Here is a 5,547-nt window from a genome sequence, read left to right as displayed (position 1 = left end):
CATTCCTCGACAGACACTCAGCCATCCCATTGAGAGAGTCCCCAATACAGTTCAAGCCACCATGAACGCGGTGGGTGGACACACCCCACTTTTGCAGAGACGTTTAATCAGATAGTTTACATTTACATTTACAGCCTGCAAGTCGCCTTATGTTGTGTACCACTGTTTCTTCCCCTCGCCTTCAAGTTGCGAACGGTGTCGGAGAGACCCAAGAGATACAAGGAACCGCCTGGGGCGCTTACGTGCAAAATTTGAATAGTGTATACATAAACGGTAGCGAAAGCTATCGCTGGAAAAAAGTTTATGATAATAGAGCCAAAAATGACCCAGTAAACGTAGGTCCACAAATGAGCCACTGGCAAGATAATTTCGAATGTGTGGTTACCAAATGCCACTGACTTCAGTATCAGATATTGTCCTAGTCCAGAGGTTTTCAAAATGTGCGCTGTGGCCCGCTCAGGACGTCTCGATCATTCAATAGGAGAATTGCTGTGGATTTATGAAAATAATGAGGTGGAATAATTTGGATTACTTGCATTTTGAGTAAACGATCAACATGCACACAAGCAGCAGTATCTACTGGGCCGACAAGTAAATGTTGTTACTATAACATATAGATGGCTGTCGAATTTTACTACAAGAATCGTTTGTTTTTATTCAGTAACAATCGGTTTGTAGGTTAGTTTTGTCGAATGCAAATCGTTTTTAATTGTTATTTGTATTTTGTGATTTGTGATTCTCTATCGGCATGCTCATATTTTTACATATAAGCACAAAACATATTTAAAATGTATAATGGCGTTCTCAAGACACGAATAGGTGAAAATGCAGGAACTATTGCGACAGTTATTTGAATTCTGGTTTTACGTGTACTAATGTTGTAAATGAATAAGGTCCACATTGTGTCATTTGTTTCAGAGCATAGCTCCCTAATAAAATAAAGCATTTCCAGAGAAATCACAATAATTTGGTAAACAAACCACGAGGATACTTTCCTTACGAGGAAATGACAGTACAAAAAAAGGAAAAGGATTCACTAAACAAGTTACGATGCACACAACGGCTCTTGTTTCATATTATAAAGTTGCCCACCAAAACCTCACATGATCGCGAAAGACCTTATTTTACCAGCTGCTCTAAAAGTGGTATCTGTTGTGATAAGTGTCAGCAGCCAAGGGTCTGGCAAGACACTATAATTCTGTCAGACACTATAATTCATCTAAGCCAGGGTATATGCCCTGGGCGCCAGTTTCAGTGGTCGCCAAATTTATATTCTTCAAGAAAAATAAAACTTTGTTTCAGAAAGCGTATAGCGCACGTTGATCTATCGACTGTTCATGTGATTTTGAAACGCATCCCTGTTGGTTTTTGAGCATTTTTGAACACATTCTACACTCCTGGAAATGGAAAAAAGAACACATTGACACCGGTGTGTCAGACCCACCATACTTGCTCCGGACACTGCGAGATGGCTGTACAAGCAATGATCACACGCACGGCACAGCGGACACACCAGGAACCGCGGTGTTGGCCGTCGAATGGCGCTAGCTGCGCAGCATTTGTGCACCGCCGCCGTCAGTGTCAGCCAGTTTGCCGTGGCATACGGAGCTCCATCGCAGTCTTTAACACTGGTAGCATGCCGCGACAGCGTGGACGTGAACCGTATGTGCAGTTGACGGACTTTGAGCGAGGGCGTATAGTGGGCATGCGGGAGGCCGGGTGGACGTACCGCCGAATTGCTCAACACGTGGGGCGTGAGGTCTCCACAGTACATCGATGTTGTCGCCAGTGGTCGGCGGAAGGTGCACGTGCCCGTCGACCTGGGACCGGACCGCAGCGACGCACGGATGCACGCCAAGACCGTAGGATCCTACGCAGAGCCGTAGGGGACCGCACCGCCACTTCCCAGCAAATTAGGGACACTGTTGCTCCTGGGGTATCGGCGAGGACCATTCGCAACCGTCTCCATGAAGCTGGGCTACGGTCCCGCACACCGTTAGGCCGTCTTCCGCTCACGCCCCAACATCGTGCAGCCCGCCTCCAGTGGTGTCGCGACAGGCGTGAATGGAGGGACGAATGGAGACGTGTCGTCTTCAGCGATGAGAGTCGCTTCTGCCTTGGTGCCAATGATGGTCGTATGCGTGTTTGGCGCCGTGCAGGTGAGCGCCACAATCAGGACTGCATACGACCGAGGCACACAGGGCCAACACCCGGCATCATGGTGTGGGGAGCGATCTCCTACACTGGCCGTACACCACTGGTGATCGTCGAGGGGACACTGAATAGTGCACGGTACATCCAAACCGTCATCGAACCCATCGTTCTACCATTCCTAGACCGGCAAGGGAACTTGCTGTTCCAACAGGACAATGCACGTCCGCATGTATCCCGTGCCACCCAACGTGCTCTAGAAGGTGTAAGTCAACTACCCTGGCCAGCAAGATCTCCGGATCTGTCCCCCATTGAGCATGTTTGGGACTGGATGAAGCGTCGTCTCATGCGGTCTGCACGTCCGGCACGAACGCTGGTCCAACTGAGGCGCCAGGTGGAAATGGCATGGCAAGCCGTTCCACAGGACTACATCCAGCATCTCTACGATCGTCTCCATGGGAGAATAGCAGCCTGCATTGCTGCGAAAGATGGATATACACTGTACTAGTACCGACATTGTGCATGCTGTGTTGCCTGTGTCTATGTGCCTGTGGTTCTGTCAGTGTGATCATGTGATGTATCTGACCCCAGGAATGTGTCAATAAAGTTTCCCCTTCCTGGGACAATGAATTCACGGTGTTCTTATTTCAATTTCCAGGAGTGTAAGTTGATTTCTGAATGTATCATAAGTTGATCTTTGAATCGGCATGTAGTGTATGTGACGTCTCTGCCAGGGGAATCTCCGTCGCATCTAGAAATAAAAAACTTTCCAGCAGACAAAAGGGGACGGGGCTGTCCCAGCTGAGCCGAATAAACCCGAACCGGTGAATGCCAATCGCTCTTTGTTTATGTCGTTGATTGGGTGTGATAATGATAAGTGGTATTATAATTATTAGCGAAATCCATAGATTCAGACGACCAGAGTGGAAATAAACCACCAACAGGAATAACAGGTATGAAAGATCACATATTACCTTCTCGGTGTATCCAAGAACATGAAATTTTGACAGAAAATTTTTGCCAGTACGGTACACTACTGACAGTCAGTTGTAGAGTCCCCGCTTAGCAGCCGGTTAAGGTTTATTCTCGAAATAGCGCGAAAACGCGTTGTATGAACACGTAATAGCGGCTAACGGGAGAATAAACGCGGGATAACTAAACAAGTGATTCTTGCAGGGTTAGTGAAATTAACCGGAGAGTAAGTTTGGCAATGGCAGGAATAGTTACACATAAATTGTGTGGAAGAATAAGACAATTTCAAATTTATACAAAAATTTCTAACTACTTTTCGGAGAAACTATTTTCTAACATAAAGCTTTTTGCTTGTAGTAGGTCTAACAGACATTTGACACTGTTACTTCGTGAATTATATTCTACAATGTTATTTATGTAAATGAGGTAGATAAAAATGTCCATTTGTGCCAAAACAGTCTCGCTTATTTGGCGTGTGCTAGAATTGTTGCAGTATTAGAAAGGCTCATTTCGTTTTATCTAGCAGACAGTGACAAAATAGACGTATTGAAATCGGGAAACCACAGTAATCTTGGGTACTATTCGAATTAACACTTTTCTTTTTCAGTATTAGACAACGACATTTTGTTTTTCATGTATCAAAACGTTTGACGAACTTTGATGGGGTAATAGATTCTTTCACAGAAAGAAAAGCACCCATGTAAAGCTGCAGCAAGATTAGAGAGAAACAAATGCTGGGACCTACCGACTGAAGAAGTGTGTACTGTCTTGATTGTCTCTTGTCTTTGCTGGTTTTGTTTCAATAGTTAATTTTATGTCACACAAAAGAGAAAGTTATAAAATAATTGGCAATATAGAGTGCAAATTTTCTGAAGAGTTCTTATTCTGCCGGTTACAAATAATCCCACTCAGTATTAATTGTGAGTTTTCCTTAATGGGGGTAGGACGTCAAACTGGCCAACTGGGAGCAGGAGAGGCACCACAGGACACTTTAATTTCTACTGTTATGAATGTAGGCTTGATGCCTTACACTGCACAATACACACATTTGAATTCGACAGAACGAAATACAGTGATGTGCACTAGAGGACTGTTGTGTGAAGAGGCCTGGCATTGCATATGGCACACTGAAGGTCAAATAACATTTCTTAAATTTCATTGAACATAAATGTTTTATATATCAAATTTTTCAGAAAGATGTGTGATACAAAATGAACATGTTTTTGAAAAATGATTTATTTTAAATTTTTGACGTCCTATCTGGAAAGGGGGGGGGGACACCATTATCAAGTTTTTACCCCAGTTCAGAAATATTGTAGATCCACTGCTCCTGACGATGTTAATAATCAGTTGGTTGAAAAACTCACAGTTAACGGTAGTCTCGCTATTCAGTTGGATGCAGCTACAAGCAGTCGCAATGATGTGTATCTAATTTACTACGTGCGTTTTGTACTGGACGATAAACAGGGTAACAATGAGCCATGCTGCGGCTCGCGTTTTTGTAGGTTTCTGCCCTCTGTTGGAGGCCAGACGGTATCGTTTAGTTGCCATGGTTGCGGTTGTTTGTCTTCTTCTCATGCTGACTGGCGCCACTCGGTTTCACAAGCGTTGCTTGCAGCTAGTGGTTCAAATGGCTCTGAGCACTATGGGACTCAACTGCTGTGGTCATAAGTCCCCTAGAACTTAGAACTACTTAAACCTAACTAACCTAAGGACAGCACACAACACCCAGCCATCACGAGGCAGAGAAAATCCCTGACCCCGCCGGGAATCGAACCCGGGAACCCGGGCGTGGGAAGCGAGAACGCTACCGCACGACCACGAGATGCGGGCTGCAGCTAGTGGCAGCAGCGGCTGTTATCGGTATGTAGTAACTGTTATCCTATGTTTGGGGCGACGTCGTTGTTTTTCCGTGTCGTGTGAGTGGACCAGTTCGGTTGGGGACTCAGGAGGAGCCAGGTCCTCGCAGTGCGAGAACACGCCGGGAACGCTGGCGGCACGCATGGACTTCCAGGTGGAAGGGCTGTGCTCACGAGGGTGTACGACCTCGTCGTAAACCGGATCTACACTCCTGGAAATGGAAAAAAGAACACATTGACACCGGTGTGTCAGACCCACCATACTTGCTCCGGACACTGCGAGAGGGCTGTACAAGCAATGATCACACGCACGGCACAGCGGACACACCAGGAACCGCGGTGTTGGCCGTCGAATGGCGCTAGCTGCGCAGCATTTGTGCATCGCCGCCGTCAGTGTCAGCCAGTTTGCCGTGGCATACGGAGCTCCATCGCAGTCTTTAACACTGGTAGCATGCCGCGACAGCGTGGACGTGAACCGTATGTGCAGTTGACGGACTTTGAGCGAGGGCGTATAGTGGGCATGCGGGAGGCCGGGTGGACGTACCGCCGAATTGCTCAACACGTG

This window comes from Schistocerca nitens, chromosome 10 (genome assembly GCF_023898315.1).
Source record: "Schistocerca nitens isolate TAMUIC-IGC-003100 chromosome 10, iqSchNite1.1, whole genome shotgun sequence".
In the NCBI taxonomy this organism is placed as follows: domain Eukaryota; kingdom Metazoa; phylum Arthropoda; class Insecta; order Orthoptera; family Acrididae; genus Schistocerca; species Schistocerca nitens.
Note: the sequence above shows the minus strand (reverse complement) of the source record.